Source organism: Anguilla anguilla, chromosome 11 (genome assembly GCF_013347855.1).
Source record: "Anguilla anguilla isolate fAngAng1 chromosome 11, fAngAng1.pri, whole genome shotgun sequence".
Taxonomy (NCBI): domain Eukaryota; kingdom Metazoa; phylum Chordata; class Actinopteri; order Anguilliformes; family Anguillidae; genus Anguilla; species Anguilla anguilla.
The window spans coordinates 34,165,452-34,185,324 of record NC_049211.1 but is presented as its reverse complement, the minus strand read 5'-3'; positions in this window follow the sequence as shown (position 1 = coordinate 34,185,324).

Below are 19,873 nucleotides of genomic sequence, written 5' to 3'. Positions count from 1 at the left end.
TCGAAACATAAGGACTTCGTGGCCTTGTGTGGCATAGTGGTATTTTGACTTGTGGAATGCAGCTTGCAGAACAGAATTTATGCTTTAAATTTTTTGCAATAGTTCTGCATAGTAAAATATCCAAATTGGTTTTTTTTTCAGGTGGAGCATGTATTGGCAAAATTACAACAATAAAATTGGGTTTCTCACTGCAAAAAATCTTAACAAGTGGTTTAGTTTTGTAATGAGACATAAAATCTTTATCTCCCAATTGGAAAATATTAGCTTGTTTTACCCTTGTTTTACCCTGTTGACTAATCTTGAAATTAATCTGTCTCACTTTTGTCTTATTTATCCTTAAAAATGAATAGAAATAAGATTTTAAATATAAATATAAGATTAAAGTACTTGTTAATTTAGTTTTATTTTTGGTTTTTGCAATTCATGTCAGAACGCATGACTGAGTAAAAGTGTTGACTGGTGGTAAAAGTAGGGAGGGAACTACAGTGTCTTCATTTGTTGAAAAAGGGTATTTCATACATTTCAAAAGGTTCAAGCTTAAGATTGACTCACTTCTCACTGCTGTTTGTCAGTAGCACAGGAGTTTGTTTGGTGAGAAGGCCACTGCTAACGTGCTAAGCACCACGATAGGAAGTCACCTGGAAAGTCACATGTGTATTCTGTGAAGTAATTGTTTTAACTTTCCCTTTCTCTCCACAGAGGGCCAAATATAGACTTATGAGGGTATCCACGTGGTATGAATTTCAGCCAAACATAAGAGCGCCTTGTGGGAATTATTTCCACAACAATAGAGAGCAGCGTTATGACGTAATTCCCCTGCTTTTGGGCCGGTGGAGTTTGTTTGTTCTTATCGAAAGGCCATACTAATTGATGTCACGCTTTTGTTCCTGACCTCAGCAGGGCGGAAAGTCATTTCCGAGCGTGCGGATACGAGCCCACATTATGCTAACGATCCGTTTTCGTTTCAAATTGCGTCGCGCATTTCATTTGCACCGACGCTGACGCTGAATCGGAGGGTGCTGCTGCAGGTGCCAGGTCGACCGGAGGAGCCTGTCTCGCGCCCCCAATGTGTGAACGGTCCCACTGCCCGAATCCCTCTCCACCAGGTCAGGTACCGCCCCACACGGTCACAGCTCACACTGTTGGTGTGGCTATCTGAGCAGGGCGAGTCACTCCAATAAAACACAGTAAAGCTCACGTACTGTTAGCGTGATGGGCAACCCTGGAGCCACCTCAAGCACCTTTCCTTCAGGAAACAAATGCCTGCCCTTCAGGTAGTTATAGCCATACTGGGAGTTTATGGAGCATGGTTAAACTACTTTAAATTTACTGGAGCAGTTTGGTTTATTTTATGTGCTAAGGACCACAATGACAAGCATTCCCCTCGCACCCTAGTGGATGAACCGGTCTTCCCTTAATCCACCAATCCTTATCCACAGACAAGCCTGTCTCACTAAATCACAAATCACCTCTGCTGCCAAAACAAGTGAAGGATTTTAATGCCCGTGTATTTCTTTAAGAACCTCGAGCAGCGGTAACAGGGAAAGGGGTTTCACTCACAGGCATTCCTTGCTAGCCCATCAATGCCAGAAAGTCACATGGGGCTAAGTTCCGCTCCTCTTCTATGATGTCATAGTAGGACACGTTTTAATTTGGCTGGAACACTCTGTCTGCAGCTAAGACGCTGTGTGTCTTCCTGTCCTGCCCTGAACATCCGCCACATTCAGTCTCCATGTGAACAGACTGCAAAAGATATTAACGCATGGATGTGCTTACACACACACACGTGCATGCACGCACACCCATGCACACGCACATGCGCATGCATATACACACACATGCACCCACACACTCACACACACACGCTTGCACACATATGTATGCACACTCATGCACACACATATGCACGCACACTCACATGACTGCACACATACATAATGCACACGCACACACACACACACACACGCGCACTCCGCCTCGTGTACTTACACACAATACGCACACATTTCCACTTTCCCTCTTGGCACCATACACTCTTACGCACAAAAAACTCAACAAAGGTCAAGGTAATTTAATTTGTGTCAGAGAGCTCCAGGTTTCCTCATTCATTTCACTCTCTCCACGCTCTTCCTCTCTCTCTCTCTCTCTCTCTCTCTATCCCTCTCTTATACACACACACACGCACACACAAACACACATTATGTAACTGCATTGTGCTCGGCCAGATGTGTGTTTTAGTTGGCCTTGGGCATGGGCACGCTGCCCCCCCTGATAGCGCACCGCAGTCCACCCGCTAAATGCGCTGCTGTTCCCCCTGAGGTGCTGGCGGTGCCAGTAGCTGCAGCCCCTTCCGTGAATTAGGCTTTTTAAGGACAACCGGCCGGACCTGAAGGGTGTGGGGACACGGCCCGGCCCCTGTCCACTCTGAGGAGCCGCTGTTCTCGGCGCGTGTAACCACGGAGACGTGCGTGCGCATGAGGTCATGTCTTGAGAGGGGACCTCCGGTCTGCGGACGCCCGTCTGGAAGCAGCTGTGGCTTTTATAAGCTCACCGAAATACAGACACGCTGAGCACTGAGATCCACTGTGCACTCAGAGAGCGGTACACACACACACACACACACATACACAAACACACCTACACACTTACACACACACACACACACACACACACATACACAAACACACCTACACACTTACACACACACACACACATACACAAACACACCTACACACTTACACACACACAATTACACACACACACACACACACACACAGACAGGTTTGGCTCTAAAAGCAGACAAAACTAAATGAAAAAGAAAACAATTTTGTTTAATGTTGTGAAACACTGAGCAGGTGTGAGTGAGATATTGGTCTTTTCTCAGACTCCCTTAAGCCTGCTGCCATCTCCACTGCCTCACAGACTACCTTGCTGCTCCAAAAACGCCTAAAATAAACCCGCCGAAACACACACACACACACACACACACACACACACGCATCGCAGCACATTGCGGAAACACACTGGCACTGTGAGCACACACAGCAGAAGGTAGCACCCGTCCGGTTTACCGCGACAGAAAACGAGGAATGACTAATGTTTGGTTGAACCGTCCCAAAATTACAGCTGTCTGCTTTCACACTTTATCAGCAGCTCTAGCGCCAGGCTCATCACGCGAAAGGAACGGGCTCTGTGGCCCTTCTGATAATCCTGTTAGAACGGGGCCCGTTGCTCACAGCGCGGCCCTGTTCTCGTCTGCTTCGTGTTTGGTGCTGTATAAACAGGGTTCTTTACACACCCCCCCCCCCCCCCCACCCGCATGTGCAGCAATGTGGCCTTTCCCTTGGTCTGGGTTCAAACATTTGTCCTTAACTTTGACTTACAGACAAATGTCAGCGTTCCTGTTTTCTTTTTTTTTCCCGTCACAAATAGAATTTGGGGTTGATTTAGGTAATTCTTCAACTCTGGACGCCTGCGTTTAATTTCGAATCAAAGCTAAGGACAAATGTTCATTGAATCCAGACCCTTTCAGCTTCTTTAAGGAAAAAATAATCAGGTGGGCGGAGTTCTGAGAGAGTGACGGCTGGTTGCCGTGGCACAGGCGTGGCTCGTGGCAGGGGACTCGGCCCCAGAGGAGATGGGGCCTCTAAGCCGCGGTTTGTGTACTGCACGGAGCTGTAGGGGGGTCCGGTGCTGGACTGGGCCGGCCTGGCCTGGAGCCGACCAAATCTCGGGTCTGGGATTCTTCACCCCGCTGCTGAGAGTAGGGCCTGATTACAGGGCTCATTTAAAGGCACGGAAGCACTTGGCAGCAGAACCTGCAGTCTGCTCGTGTCCAACTTACCCTGCACGAAACTCAATACTGATAATTACTGGCGCTGAACACACACACACACAAGCGCGCGCACACCCACACCCACACACACACACACACACACAAGCGCGCGCACACGCACACCCACACACACACACACACACACACACACACACAAGCGCGCACACCCCCACACACACACACACACACACAAGCGCGCACGCGCACACACACACACCCACACACACACACACACACACACACACACACAAGCGCGCGCACACCCACACCCACACACACACCCCCACACACACACACACACACACAAGCGCGCATGCGCACACACACACACACACACACACACACCCACACACACACACAATAATACACACTCGGCTGTTAAATAGTTAACTTTGGCTGATGAGCTCTGTTTCCTGAGATCCACGGTACATTCCAGAGCCTGCCGTGCTAATTGTCCGCTGTTTCCCGGTCGGCGTGGACCAGTCGCGGTCCGTAACTCTCTCCGCTTCTTCCCTCTGTTTAACGGATGCCAGGTTTGCGGACGAAGTATTCGTTTCCAAGAGAACCCGTAATGGCAACCATATGACATCGTAACACAATAACGATCTGAGAAAATGAGAAGCAGAGGACATCACGGGAGGTGGAGGCGGGGCTTTGTGGTGTTCCCTGAAAGCAATTTGAGGCTCTGCGGCGGTTGCGGTGTTATGTCACACACAGGAGTTTAAGAGGGCCCTGCGAAGCTGGCGACCGGCGGATGAAAGGCCGAGGAATCCCTCCGACGGGGGGATAAGCGAGAGCGATCTCGCGGACGCGTCCCTGCGGTCACTGAGGTTGCCACGGCGATTTGCTTCATTGCCACGGTTACGGCGTCATGCCCCCCCCCCTTGAGAACGGTTCTTTAAAGCTCCCGTCATTCGTAGCGTGGAGATATCGATGGGGAACGCACCACCGCAGTCGTTTGCATTGTCGTTTAACATCCGCCTATCAACTCGACTGCAGACGGAGTTGCAGACGATGCCCATTTGTCTTCCAAACGCGCCACCTTCTGCTCTCCGTGCTGTGAAATAGTCGCTTGTGAGAAAGAGTCACGTAGTCAATGCGTTTTCACGGCCGGCCTAACCAGCCGTGTTCAGGGTTCCCGAGCCACGCGTTCAGCAGTAGTCGCTGTTGTTAACGAGGCCGGGGTCTGGCAGTGGTCGTCCATCATCGGGATGTTCAGTGGGCTCTGTCTAAACCACAGCCGATGCTGGTCGGATGACGCTGGGCTATGGTGATTTATAACAGCGATCCGCGTGCGTGTGTTTTTTTCCTTCTGTGGTCTTGGCCACCATTTCCCTCCTCTCGTCCGTAAAGAGAGGAAAATGAGCCGTGTAAATAAATGAAAGGGTATCAGAGGCCAACGGGTTCATAAAAAGGAGGAGGAAGCAGACTTTGAAATGCAAAAAAACAAGGTAAATTGAGCTTAACATGGCACAAATGCTAGAACTGCTATAACTGCTTCAACGGAGTTCAGAGGTCAAAGCGAACACAGAGCCCGAGTGGACAGCTGAGTGCAGGAACCGTGGAGTCATGTGTTCTATATTTGCTTTGATTTTGAGCTCTGTATAAACCACTAATTTGGGTTATAAAGGCAGCTCCTCTCTCCTTATGCCTATGAAGTTATATAACGCTTACATGAAGTACCATTCAAAGAACTCATGGTTCTTGGCATTTTTTTATTGAGGGAGTGGCAGTCAACCACTAGCTTCTTGCAATAGCATGTGTGTTGGGTAGGGGATTCTAGCTTGTTTCACACACACACACACACACGTGCACGCACACGCACACACACACACACTTTTCATTTTTTTGGGCAAGTGTTGCAAGTCCCCATAACGCAATACACAGGCACTTCCTGTCAAAAATGTGTGAAAGGGCATACTCTCACCCTGAGCTATGAGATATGGCGTTGAGGAGAGTGGAAGCTGTCATGCCTGTATTTTTGGTTGGCTTTTCCCATATACTCCAAAACACAAACACACACAAACAGACACACGCATGCACACGCACACACACACTTAAACACTACACACATATATGGAAAGAGATTAGTCTCAATATTATACACAAATGTGTGTACCATGATCCCTAAATAAGATACACTTCACAAATGTGTTTTACTTCCCACAAACAAATATCTCCCAACTTGTCCTGTAATTGTCTTTTAAATGAATGTGCACTGATTTGCTCTGTTGTATACATAATTGTGAATACATATTTTTGCTTTTGCACAAATACCTCGTACTTTGTATATAAAAACCAAATATACTATGTTTCCAAATACCTTGTGTATTTTTGGAAATAAGACGTTCTCAAATGTAAAATTAGCCTGTGAAGTGTTGAGTATGAATTTGCGGATCAAGTGACATGCGTTTATTCAATGACGTAAGTTTGTGAGTTTCCTTTTTTAGAGGCTTTTCCTCCACTGTCCCTGCGTCACAATCCACACAAAAATAGCTACCAATTAACACCAAGCTGCCAAAACAGAACAAGTAGAGAGATATTGGTTTGTGGATAATAAAACCCATTTGTGATGTATCTCTTATTTATGGATCTTGATACTCAGATTTGTCAATAATATTGAGACTAATCTATCTCCATACGCACACAGACACACCCACACACATACCTTTCAGACCATTACAATCACAAATTCACCATGGCTCCCCTCACCTCCTTTAGATATCCTACCTCTCGGAAAATGTTATCGTCATAGCTACGTAAAGAGTTTATCTGTCTAGTTACACATTCTTTTGTTACAATACAAATTGTTGGTTGTTAGGTTAACATTACACTTACGGATTACTGATGTGTCTCTGTGCCTTCTTGCTAACGCCACATTTTTGTATTGCTGAGCACAACTCCAATGTTCTCCACAAGTGTACAGTATTTCACTCTGGATGACAGCGACTGCCAATTGATTGTAAGGTAAGGTTAAGTAATGCAATGTATTGTAATTACAACACACACATTTGGGTCTAAAGGGAGGGTCATAACACAGGAAAATTTTGGTGAGAATGTTCAAAGGATCCTGTCTGGTTTTGGCCTGACTCAGTCGGTTCAGATGGAACCTGTCAGATGACAGGTTAGAAAGATTTCTTCAAGTACCTAATTGCTTATGCCATTTGTAAAGGGTGTGCGCTCAGTATGTGTGCAACCAGCAGTTTTACGGGAGACATGACCACACGCTGAAGCAAATTTGTGTTACGCTACACTAAGAGCATAAACATCAAAACACAAACCGTAAAAATATATGACGAGGCTGACAATTCAACATTCGGTATAAAAATAGATAACCTATTAAAAAGGGTATTACCCTCTTGAGTTCTGACGTGCAGGTGGAGCCTGATTGTCTCATGTTGTACGGCCTACAGGTGTGCTATCAGAGCCGCGGGTTCGAATTTCAGCCCCGGGGGGAGGACATGTATTTAGAAAGTCCCACTGCACACCGGCAGCTTTTTAACTTTGCGAAGCTTCCGGAACATTCTAGAGACTGGTCGGTGGGTTGGCGAATGGTGTGGTTGTTTGCCCGTATTTCTTTCAATGGATACTTATCTGTGAAGAGTTACATGAAGTGAAAGCCTTCAGAAAGCACTCACATTCACACACGCACACATACACACACACACACACACACACACACACACTGGTTCACACACAAAGCTCACAGTGTGGGATCCTCAGAGCAGTGGCCACAAGCGTCAGGGTACCCATTTGATTAATTTTCCACCAAAACACCATGTTCCCCATGCATCGTGCCAGCCAGCCAATAAAAAAACAGGAAAACCAGACATTATGTATCCCATGCATCATGCAGGCCAGCCAATCGAAAAACCAGACATTATGTTCCTAATGCAGCATGCCAACCAATCAGTAGGAGTAAAACCGAAACATTATGTTCCCTATATAACAGGCCAGTCAATCAAAAGGGAGGAAAACACAGACACTGCACCACAAGAAACCCACAAAAAACTTACTGTGTTTCTTCACAAAAAATACAAGGCTTCAGAGGCTTTTGGCATTTTCCCTTTCATCATTTCCCTTTCGAAACACTTAAGAGCATACTTTCTTTCAGCTATTGTTAACATGTTTTCACTGATTTTATTTTAAATATTTGTAAATAAAATAAAATAAAATAAATGATATGTATAATACCAAAATCTTGCGTTAGTGTGTTAATGGTGCAGACAGTGAGTGAGCGAGGTTTGATAAAGAGACCCCAATATAGCCCCAGTAGCACCATTGCAATCATCCTGCTGACTCTGCTGTATGCTCCCATAACTACTGAGTTGAAATAGCATTTTGTAAACATTAGGTGCGTTTGGTGTTGTTGGAAAGCTGATGTCATGGGGAATAAGTTGATACAGGAAAAGTCTGTCTGTATACGGATTGTGTGTGCGTGGAAACAGTATTTTCAGTTTGGGATTTCAAGCACTGATTTACACTGTTAGTAGAATACTTTAGAACGTTATATATGCATTTGTACATCTGTATTTATAGATATGGGTTGGCCAGCTTTTGCTAGGTGGCGGTGGTCCACAAAAAGCTATGGGAACCTATTATACAAGCTATGAATGAATGGTTCACATAGCCCTTAAATGTATTTGCCATGCTAGTGTAATTAAGGATTCTTGAAACAGCTCACTGTCTGTATGTTAGTGTCACTATTAGTGGAATATTGCCTTAGCGCTCTCTCTCTCTCTCTCTCTCTCTCTCTCTCTATCTCTCACTCTCTCTCTCTCTCTCTCTCATGCACTCACACACACTTATATTGTTCTTTTTTTACATGCCATGACTACTTAACGTATGATACAATGCACCGTATGATACAACAGGTTAAGCTGCATAGGGGGAAAGGCATTCACAGGGCATTACTGCATGCATACTCAGTCAACCTACCCTGTATAAATAGAGGTTCATAAATAAATAAATGAATAATTACTATAGTTTAACGAAAGTGAAACAACTGACTTGCACTAGTTTACAATATTAGTTATCTCCTGTTAAATACCTATCATTTAATTGTACGTATAGTATAGAACTACACTGTCTGTAAAAATTAGCCTCAAGGTTGGACACAGTTTAGATCCTTTACACCAGGCAGCCAATCAGCCCAGCCGGCCTGCTTGTGTTTGTTTGTCTCTCTGCAGAGGACACAAAGGGGTCATGAGGTGTAAAATGGCCGTATGGCTTGTGATCCTCTTAGTCAAGGTGATTTGTGTATCACTATTATGGCCGGTTATAGGTTGCTAACAGTGTTCTGTTTCAGGGCTGCGAGGTCATGTGATCACTGTGACTCATGTTAGTACACAACCTTATGCCTCCCCCCAGCGTATGTAGCCCCCTGTCCCATGATTGCCAGTGCTGAAATGGCCTTTGCATCGCCCAGAAGGGGGCAGGCTCTCATCACGGAAAGGCCTCTCCATTGGCCAATCGGTGGCCTGCAGTCTGCCTGAGCCCGCAGCCAATGGCGTGCGCTTCCCCGAGGCAATGATGCAAGGTAGCAACTAGAGTGTGGAGCGGAATGAAGCAACAGCTAAAAAAAATGAGTTCAAAAGAAAACACGCACTGTCATACATCTTCTGTCTCATGTTTTTAGTTCCGCCACCTTCCCTCCTCCCCCCTCCCAAACCAAACACAGACGAGCTGGTAGCAGAGATACAGGGTTTATGAGCCACTGTGATTTCCCCTCCTGTGGTCCCCAGAAGAAAATCAAACCCAGAGAAAGCCTTCGGTTGGAAGTTCCAAATATATACCCCAAAACCCCCTCAACTTTAGGCATGCTCAAATGAACTCAATACCCCCACCAGTCCCCTCCAGGGTTTATGTTTAAATACATACCATACCTTCCCAGAAAAAAAAGAAAAATATTTTAAATTATTTTGAGCATCAACTTACTGTGGCCCCAGATACCCCATAACTCATGCCATGTGGTTTCTATGGCTACATAGGCTTGCAGAGAGGGTATGGAGACAAGAACTATGTTCACACGCCATACCAACCTGAAAAAGACCAAACGTGTTGACCTGTATTTTCTAGAAAAATTAACTAGCACTAGGGTGCCGCCACCTTGGAACAGGATAGGCTGTGAGGTCACCAGGTTGGTTTGCTTCAGTTGCTCGGGCTGTTTCTATTACTAGACCACTGACTTTCACTGAGCTCAATGATAAAGCAAAACAGACAATCCAAGAAGGGCCCTTTGTATTGCCCCGGGATGCAGAAACGAGTATTACTGGTCAAAACGCATGAGTTTTCGCAAACTGCCTCCGAAGAGACCACGACTACTGTGCCGCATGCTGACTGGCTGCTCTGAAATGAGTCCGCCTGTGGGACGGGGGTGACGGGTCAGTAGTGCCGCTGACACCTGTCTGTTCCCGTGCATTTCAGAGCCTCATACAAGCGCTGAAAAGCTCACGCTTCGGGCTTCAACAACGACCTCAGCAGCGGAGGGAAGACCTGGACGCTCGCGGGCGATTCTGCCGACGCGGTTCTGATAGCCCGGGCTCGTTTCCGAAGCCGCTTCCTTTCTCAAGGCCCTCTGCGTTTAATGGCTTATTTGTCTAGGAGATAACCTGAGCCCGTGACTCCCACAGCTTACTCATTACCCCAGTCATTAAGCTAAAGATTTACCGAAGCAGTCTGGACTAATCCTCGCAACAGGGGTTACAACAGCCGTGCCCCGCCCAGGACTTGAACCTGCAACCTTCAAGTTGTGGGTCCATCGGGGCTTTTTATTCATCACTCTGTAAGACTCTGTAATAGAAAATTCTGCCACTGTTAGTTCTTCAAAAAATATGAGCTTAGCTAATTAAATGAGCTGCCAGCCGCTTCAGAACAGACTGCTGTAATTAGCATTGTTTGTTTTCTGTGCTCTGGGGTTGTTCAGGCTTTTCTTCCTTTTTTTGACTGGTTGATTGAGTAGACTCATTTGAAGAATAAACATACCGGAGCATGTGAGAAATTGACGGGAATGCCTTTTTTTTGTTGAAACTGCTGATTCGGTTCAAGTAGACCTTTATTTACTGAAGGTACTGCAACTCCATTTTGGATCAGTGTGGCCCAATTTAACCCCTCCTTATAATATTAATATTGTGTGAAACTTAACGTGAAGTGGCCAATGAAATGTTCTTTATTAATATAAAATCAGAAGCTTCAGCGTATCATCCACACAAGGTTGTTTTTTTTTTTTTTTTTGAGGGGGCACACAAAGGTAGTGAACAGGGCTTTTACTCCAAACGCCATTCACCATTCTCTGACTGCCAGCCCTGACCCGCAAGTCATGAACAAGGCCAGCTGTTACGCCGCACGTCACCCGCATAAGGTGTGAGGGTAATGTTGCTATGGCGCTCGTCACCCATATAAAGTGTGAGGATGCTGCTGTTAGCAAGTGCAGCTAGAGCAACAGCGGCCAGTCTGCAAACTGTTCAACAGCGTGGAGGTGTGACCCCTCCCCCTCTTTTGCATATTGAGCTCATATGGAGTTTCAGGTCAGAACTCAGGAAGTAATACAGGTGTCCTGGACACACACATGTACATGCACACACACACACACGCGCACACACACACACACGTACGCACGCACACGCACACTTATTTTCTGCACATCTGGGATTTCTCTTTGAGAAGACAATACGTACAGCTTGGTTCATATGGATTCAGTCAACTACATGCAATGTGCTTGTATTTTCTGTTAGTTTGAAGAAACTCAGTCTCTGTCAGGCAAGTCAAAATATCAAACTTAATTATTCTGTTCTTTCGACGATAAATAAAATGATCAAAGCTCGATCTGTCAATTCAGTCTTAGTTTAAAACAGGACTAGAATAATATTTTCTTTTGGATTTTTCAAAAGAAGCATAAAACGCATGTTGTGAGCAGGCTGAACCTGCCAGGCTTGCCTGTAGTGCAGCCGGGCAGGCTGTTCTGCAGCCCACGTCCCCAGCCGCGGAAGATCACAGAGGCTTTGGAGAACCAGAACATCCAGATGGGGTTCAGAGGGTTCACGGGGTTCGTTTGTCCCCCTCCGTCTGCGGCTCAGTTGAGTGGATTCATGCTGGGTCTGGGTGTGCAGCATGTTAGAGGACAAATTTAAAACCGGAATACCGAAAATTTTGTTTTAAAAACCCAACCCACCCACCCCCCACCCCACTCACCAATTCTCAATCCTTCATGATGGTGACCCTAACACCCCCCACCCCCCACCCCTCAAGCCCCCATGCCCCCAAATCCTGGATCCACTCATGTGGAGTATGATAATAGTGAATTGAAACATGCATAATTCTTTTGCTACTGATCTTACAAAGCAAGGTCAGATCCCTCCCTGCCTCTCTCTCTCTCTGTCTACCTGTTAACTTACTACCTGCTTGTGTGTGGAAAACCTGACACTGTATCCTCTAACATTTCCCTCTGGGCAATCTTACGTGTGATCGGAGATAAAACCATGTACACAATTTGTGGCACGAAAACATGTTTTGACACGGCATAATTACCTGTGACTCAAAATAGGCGCTACATGAATAATATATTGAAGCTAATGAGGTTTGAGTGTTCCTTGTCTGGAACATCGCAAATTTAATTTGCAACAGTACACAGTTTGGAAGCAGTTCTGTGAGCACAGAGGGGCTGTGAGTAGCAAGGAGTCGGTTTAACTAGACCTGCGCATATTGGGGAAAGGGAGAAGTGTGGGGGGGGGGGGGGGGGGGGGCTGTTTTAAGAGTGGTTGCAGGGAGAACAGTGACCGGTGGGTCAGGTGGCATTGCGTACCACAGCTGTTCCCAGTACGCACATACAGTACACACACACACACACACAACTACATAAATGTACATATAAGCACGCAAACACGTACATGCACTTACAAACATGCATATACACACATACATTTATAATACACACCCCTACACACAAAAACAAGTATATATATATATATGCACCTACACACTTGCACTTCCAAACACACACAAACACACACATATACTCGTGCACATACATGCATGCGTTCACACACACATACACACAAACACATCTACACATGCCCATGCACCCATACACACATAGGCATACGTACACCTGCACATCACATACATACAAACACAGTACAAGCATTGATTCATTTTATACACACAGCCTACAGTGCACTTTAATGTCATCCCCGCTAATACACATGAGCAGGAGGGTACACATGTATTTATTTAGCTCCCTGTGATGTGAACATGTTTTTCCATCGATGCAGTCAATCCTCGGAAAAACTGACGCTCTCCCACGCACTGGTTAGCACAAACAGACGCGCAAGTTCATGCTCGCCCTCGCGTAAGATGATGGCGGTCGGGACGGTGTGTTCTGGTGTGCCGGCGCTGTTTTCTTAGGGCGAAACAGACTCCCCAAAACTGCCATCGGGACTGAGGTCAGAGCAGAGGAGTGGCACCCCGAAACACAGCGGGTTCTTCTCCCAAGAGCTCAGATACGTCAGGGCTGCAAATTGAACCTGACACGACGACTCTGACCTGTCAGATTTCCGTGACAGTTTGAAAGCACATATTGACTAAAACACGTATTACTACTGATTTATTAAATAACCCACCCCTAAATGCATATTTTAGCATGTTACCTTCGTACATAAAATGAATCTCGAGCAGTATTAAGCGAAACAAATATGGCATCTGTTCCTTATTACACGGTGCTGGGCCTGACACCAGAGACTGTGAGTAATCCAGCCTGCTGACGACTGAGGAACAAACAATCACTTGTGCTCACCTTGGCAAGTAACAGGCAACTTCAGGAGCCACATCTTCCCCCGCTGTGCAATTGCTATGCGAAACACTATTGCTGTGCTCGACGCACTGCACAAGACGAGTAAGCTAAGGCAAATGTGCCACATGATTAAATGAATTAAAATATTACTATTGTTAACAATAATCTTTTTGAGGACTGAGCAAACTGTCCAGCGGGTTTAACGGCTAAAACCCTCATTTATTGTTTGGATTTCTGAATACTGAACACGGGTGCATCAACAGTTAAGACTTCTCACTTGTCCATCTTATAAAATAAATTCATTTGATTTAATTGGAAAATTATTGTAAAAGATATTTATCGATTACATCGCCTAATTTGTTGGTAGGCAGAGCAACCTGTTGGATCAACCTTTTATCAATATGTACAACTCATAACCAGATTCTAGAAAGAATAAATATAGCTGCAAGCAGCAATAAACGGGGTCCAAGCACATAGGGTCAATATTCCACCACTTAACAAGTAGCCAGTCAGTTCAAAAACCATGCAGTGGCCAAAGTGATCTGCTCTGTACCTCAGTGTCAAGTTTCATATGTCTCAGCAAGGTTATGGCAAAGCTGGGGATAGAGAAAATGGCTAATAGCATTTCCATGCTGGCAATCCAAGAAGGTCAGGTACAGATCTATATTTCAGATGAGGAAATGGATCAGTATAGCAAGTTTTGAATGTCTAAAAGGAAACAAAGATTTTTCATGAATTTATGAAATAAAATAAAAAATATTGTGCTCTACAATGCCGCGACGTTCCTCAATTGGGCAAATACTTCATAGTCGGGCTTAGCATGCATGTGAGTCCTGCCCAAGTTCTTCTCTGATAGACGATATGTTTCAAGTTTGAGGGCAACCAACCCCTCCTGTGTTCCTTCAAGAAATTGATAAAACTCCTCTCTTCAAAACGACCATGCTGAATGAAGACTCCCCAGAAAACTCCACCAGATTACTGTATAAATGATTGTGGGGGGTTCTCTTATGTTATAGGGGGGGTCCCACCCCTCCAACCGCACGTAATTCAAACCCTAATCTTCAAACTCTGATACAATTTAACTGAATGAAAGTATGACATTAAAGGCTGAGAGAGTGTGTCCACCTCACAAGAGAAGCATACTGTGTTATTTTAATTTAGACTACTTGAAGCAGAGAGGCTCTCTTCTGTCAATGGAATAGAAGGAATTTGTGTACAACTCAAGAAATTTAAAATCTTGGCGTCCCCACTCCTGCATTACGGTCCAGAGGCTAATTTGCTTCTCGGGCGATGTGGAATTTAGTTCACTTTCCCCCCCCAACCACGGCAGAGCTTCAGAGGTGGTTGTGCAAGAGCCATCTCAAGCCCCCCCCCCCGTCCCCCGCCCCCCTGGCGGAACTTCGGAAATAACCGTAAAATCTGCAGGGTGGTGAAGTCATGTTGGTGCCGGAACGAACCGGTCCCAGTAGAACATTAGCATCAGTGTACACAGACCGGGGCAGCGAGGGGGCTGGGGGGGGGGGGGGGGGGGGGTTTTTACGGGATGTTCTTAGGACCATCGTTTTGTACGCCAAAGTCTCTGGGGAACCTGTGGCGTGTTTTTCCCCGCGGTGAAAAGAGACTCTTGTTTTCTCCGACGTGCTAGGCCCAACTGGATGATGCCCCCGTTTGGTGGGCTGGGCTCCGTGGCTTTTGGATTGCTCACAAAACAGGACCCCCATGGTGGCACTCAAATGGACCCTTCCCTCCAGCTAACAAAAATATACAGTAACCCTTGTGTGGATTCAAGGCCACAAAGATTGGGTTGGTTTTAAGCTGTAAGAGAAACTGTCTCCGTACTTTTAGGCAAACTTTCTATAATATTGATTGTACATGACTAGAATATTGATAGTAGGGGTGAGCAGAGACGTCATTATCTGTATCTGTATCTGTTCAACCAACAAAATTATCTGTCTGTGTAACTGTATTCGGATAGAAGACCGGAAGTGGGCATGGTTTATACCGGAAGTCATGTTAAATCGGGCAAACGTTGTACCTAATATTCATTGGCAATGCAATTGTTGTGCCTTCAAAGCATCAAAGTGATTTAATATTGGCATATAATTAATTATTAAATATATTTCCACATCCTCATACTGTACTTTTCATCTCTTTCTCTCTCTCTCTTTTTATTTTTAACTAAACTAAGTTTTATGAACTGTCTGAACCCCCCCTTTAACTGGGGGACATTGAACAATCAGAAACTGAAATGTTTTATAAATCGAAAGATTCTATTTACATTGGAAATAGAAACTATTGAGTAAATAGAAAAATATCCTTCAGTTGAAGGGAATAATCTTAAATTCCAATGATGCTTCGTACGCATTTCTTTATGTGTTAATGTTACTGCAGTTTGCTCAGACAACGTGAATTAGACTACTATTTTACAACAGTAATTACATAACAGTAATGCATTTTTTTTTTTTTAATGGAGGAAATTAACACATACAGCTAAAAACTACAGGTTCTAAGCTTCATTTTGATGTATAAGTTGCGGGGGTTTGAAGGAATCCAGCTGCCACCCCAGGCTTTTGTCTTGCTAGCTCCCGCACCTGACGCCTCTGCCTCCTCGATGCGGGAGCTGACCCAGGAAAGGGTGAGGTCTCAGCCCGCTGCCTGCTGTGCGCTGACTCGGAGGGGGCAACTACGGAATAGCGATCACTTTTCAATAATGTGTAGTAAATTAAATAACTAAGTTAGTGAAATCAAAGTCCTATGTTGCAAACAGAATGGGCATTTTTATCTTGTGGCCATCATCAACAATATGAATTGATTTGAAGAAACATAATGGCTGACGCACAGAACGTATTTATTAAATGTTTTGCAGCGCAGTGGCTCAAAGTTTGTTGGTGTGTGTGTGTGAGAGTTAGTGATACCAATACTATATATATATATATATACATATGCAGATATATACACACACACATACAGACGGGCGACAAAACCAGCATAAAGTGCCTTGATGTTAAATATCTTCTGGAGAGCATGTTGTTGCATTTGATCAGCATTTGAACAGCAGTACCATCTTTTTAAACCTCTGTTCATCTTTGTAGGAAAGAGTTTTTTTCCTACTCCAAAAATCCTATCCCAATATAGCATGTGTTTTGTGTTCACGGTTAGTACGACAGACATATTTTAAATTCCTCTGCGGCATGTGTGTGTCTAATGATGTCCAAGCACACAGGATTCTTGTGTGCATAAATATAGCAGGGGAGATATAAATGTGTGTGTTCTGTTCATAAATATCAGTGAAGCCGGTTGCCTGGAGTTGGGGCAGGATGGAGGGTCTGAGGCCTGAGGTCGGACATTTATCTGGTTCCCTTGGCGACACGCACCGGGTTGCACGGACTGCAGGTGTGCTGTCGGTGGTGAACGGTTCTGACACGTCTGGCTTGAAATACCACAAGGACCCAAAGGAGACTGTGTACGCGCCTCTCACCCAGAGTGCGCAGTTGGACCAGGCTATGGGTGCTGTTGAGTCATGGTGAGGCATGGGCATACCTGGGGATCAGACTGTCTCATTGAAGAGCTCATGGGATCTTGGCTTCTCCAGACTTCACTAATAAAACGGTAGCCCTGCTTCTCACTCTTTCTTTTTCTCACCACGTCTCCTCAGCTTTCGTAAGAAATGAAAGCTGATGGATTTAAACTGGCTTCAATTGCATTACAGCTGTTGTTCAGAGTTGGCAGAGATTTTTGGAGCGCAAACGTGGAAGGCCCACAAGCCCCGCCTCCCACACACACACAGACACTCTATCTTTTTCTTTAGGTCATTCTCTCTCTCACTCACAGTCTTATTGTCACCCTCTGGAGACCTAATTACTTTCTCACTGGCATTCTACAGCCTCCTGAAAAACTCTCACATCATGTGACACAGTATATAAATGTCACATCCACAACCATAGTGGTTTCTCTGAGAGAGAGAGAGAGAGAGAGTGTGTGTGTACACAGGGATAAGCTTAACTGTGAGAGTGTAGGCCCTTGTGTGAATCATGGAGCTCAACACGTCTGGTTTGGACAGCTTAATAACAGCAATCTGACACACCTGCCAGGACAGCATTCAAACTGAGAGGTGCAACAGATTATCCAACCTGAAGTTATGAATCAATTAATGTACAACTCACATGTAATAGGAATCTATATATAAAGGATTCACAGTTAGCGTTTGCAGATGGAACAGTGGCTAAGCATTCAAAAGTCCCTGGGGGGGTGGGGGTGGCGGGGCTGTCTTAAGTGGTGAAATTATGTTATTCTGTTGGTGTCTTCCAAATACTGAACTCCATATGTTAATAAGAGCAACTGCAGGAAATTCCAATACATTCCTCTATTTTTGCTAAAGCTTAAAAGATGTTCAAAATGACACAAATAAATCCAAATGTAAGCATGTTAATTAAATTCATATTAGATTACATAAATTTTAATGTTACTGAATGGTTCTTCAAAAAAATTACATTAAGTCTGATGGAGCTGGTTCGGAGCTATTTCCTATGGCGCATGCGACCTGAGGTCCACTGTGTTCAAGGAAAGAAGTACCGGCAGAATAAAAGCATTGATATTCATGTTTTTAATTGTGAGTAAATGCTATTCATTCAATCTGTGCATATGTATAGCCTGTGGAAAACACAACACAAATGTACAAGCTGCTTCGGATTTACTTCAGATGCCCCTGATACTAGGCATTGTATGCCCAGCCAATCACGAGAAACTTCTGTGAGTATCTAAAACGTCCTTCGTTGGATACAGATTGAAAACACGCGCTGAACATGCAACGTGGACTCGTTCCCGGGCTGAGCTGGCTACAGGGAGCCCATGGGGAACAGGTGCTCAGGGTCTCCTGATGGATGAGGACGTGTATTTATAGATGATGGATTTCCACACCTCTGGCCAGAGAGCCATGTCGGAAAATACCCCCGATGACCTGCAGTGACGCTAGCGGAGGCAGCCAGGGCCCCACTACGGCACTCAGATCTGCTGTCTGAATGGCGACTGACAGGGAGGAAACAGGAAGTATATCACGGCAAGGAAAGAGGAGAAAATGAGAAGTGTGAGTGTGTGCCTGTGTGTGCACACACACTGTAGAGCCAATATCTCTTGGTATGCTACAGTAGAGCACTCTAGTACAGCCTGTAGAGTGGAGTACTCAAGTAGTAGAGCATATATCGCTATGTAAACTACATAGTGCACTCTAGTATCAAGGTCTGTATCTCTCTGTAAGCTGGAGTAAAGTTCTCTAGCAGTCTGTACGGTGTTTCCTGGAACTGCCACATCTCCCTCCCAGGGGTGTCACGCTTGGGTGTGACAGTAAGCTATAGAGTAGAGTACTCTAGGAGTACAGCCTGTATCCTTCTGTATGCTAGGGTAGAATACTCTATTAGTAGAGTCTGTGTCAGCCCTATGTACAGTAGAGTAGTAGTAGTAGTACAGCCTGTATCTGTCCTGCTTACTCAATTGAGCAGAGCAGTGTTCCTCTTCCTCACATCAAATGCTTTTTTGTGTGCTTGTCTCCCCCTGTTGGCCAGTGTACTTTTCATATTCTGGCAGCTGACAAAGATCGGGTTTCACTTGACATAGCGTGGGCTCTCTAAAGCTGGAAGGGCACATACACACGGCTTTATATGAGATTACACAGTGACATTCCAACCCCCGATCAGTCTCCAGTCAGATCAGAGGAGACTGCATCGCTCCAGCGCTGTGTACAGTAGCTCCTCAGGGACTGGACCCTACACTCTACCGGCGTCTGCCCCCAGAGCCCTGAGCACCGCTAACCGTGCTGTTATGGAGCAGTGCAGGATACAGACGGCGTCTGCATGAAGGTGTTAATATGGTGTTGAAACGGTTGATGTGGGCAGCTGCACCTCTGCCAAAAAATTAACTGCAAGAGCATGGGGGAGAGAAGACCCCCCCCCCCCTTCCACAGATGTACAGATGACATGGCGGGTCTGGATTTGATTGTGTCAAATGCATTATAGACGGGCTTTGAGTTTAAATCCCTTTCAAATGTTGTGAAATACTTGGGATTTCCACATGATAATAATAGCATAATGATCATTATGCATTTGTTATAACAGAGTTATAAACACCTATAATATGTATATAAATCATAACTGCAAGAAGAAAGTTTACATAATTGTTTCATTAGATAATAAGCAGTTAAGCATAAAAATACCATAAGAATGGAATGTATTATGTGGATAATAAAATTCAAGGAGAAT